Genomic DNA, 1,313 nt, shown 5'->3' on the forward strand with positions numbered 1-1,313 from the left:
AAAAACATTCAAAACATTAAGAAAATTATTTGGATTATTTTTAAAAATAATTAAACATATTATAACATATCAATTATATTTTATTTTAAATAAGAACAGAAATAAAATAAAATAAAATTAAAAATCCAAAAAGAAGCCCCTTAAAATTTTATAACTTAATTATATTTAATTAAAAATAATAATTGTTATATGATAGTGTAGATCATGGAACACACCTTATAACAATTAGATGCTTGCATTTTTAAAGATTATTGTTATGAAATATTAAAATGGGAAAGACGTGCCAAAGAGAAGAACTTGAATCTAAGCGGTAATGCCGTCCAAATCTTCTCATGAACACCACGCTTGTGTCCAATCTCGTAACACCACGCGCCAGTCATCGATTCAACACCGCCTAGCCAATAAATCCCCATGTTTACCCGCCCGAATGGAGGGTGGTGGGATGACGAAGGAAGCCCAGATGACGTCCCTCGCCTCTGAGCACGACACCCAACGCGCTCTCCGGCGAATCCAGAAGCTCTCCCTCCATCTCCTTCAACCTTCGCCATTTCTTGATCCTGAAAGTTCCGGCGACAAGAACTGGATAGTCCCGTCGCCTTGTACCGGTGGCCGCGGGAGACCGCTTCTATCTGTCAGCCGGGCAGAGTTGGTGGAATACATGAAGGGGAGGCATCGAGAGATCCAGGAACGGATCTTCAACTTTTTCGTCTCGCGGCCGGAGTTGCAGACGCCAGTGGAGATCTCCACAGCAGACCATCGTGTGCTCTGCATGCGGCAGCTCACAGCCCTGGTCCGCGAGGCCGGAATCCGGCCGTTCCGGTATGCGATTGAGGATCCTTCTGTTTATTTTGCCATCGTTGAAGCCGTCGGGGGCATAGACATCTCTCTCGGGATCAAGTTGGGCGTGCAGTACAGGTAAATTTCTGATATCCCTCTTTCAAATGGAAGATTGAACAGGGGATCAGAGGATGAGGGTTTCTTAATTATAATAGCTGTACAGAATTTTGGAATTTAGGGGCTTGTAGTTATGCTTTGGCAATAACTAGGTTAGAAATTAGTTATTGGAGTGCCTTTTGAACTTGATTCTCTTAACTATAGGGAAGAGTTTCTACTGACTTTTTCACATATCTTGCACATGACTGTTGTTCCAAGCTATTGGAATTGGTTCAAAATTTTATGACAGAGGGAATTTCGTATGAAATTTATTTTATAAAAAAAAAACTTAAAATTACTTCTATATTTTATATTTTTAAAAAAATATTATTTTCTTATGAATATCAATGAACTTACATAGACTTTGGGCAATTATTATA

The 1,313-nt window shown here is 39.5% G+C and overlaps 1 pseudogene; it reads left to right on the top strand.

Annotated features, from left to right (window-relative positions):
- The first annotated feature begins 411 nt into the window (after positions 1–411).
- On the top strand, positions 412–1,099 carry LOC110037027 (annotated as a pseudogene).
- Positions 1,100–1,313: the final 214 nt, after the last annotated feature.

This window comes from Phalaenopsis equestris, unplaced genomic scaffold, assembly GCF_001263595.1.
Source record: "Phalaenopsis equestris unplaced genomic scaffold, ASM126359v1 Scaffold214217, whole genome shotgun sequence".
Taxonomy (NCBI): Eukaryota; Viridiplantae; Streptophyta; class Magnoliopsida; order Asparagales; family Orchidaceae; genus Phalaenopsis; species Phalaenopsis equestris.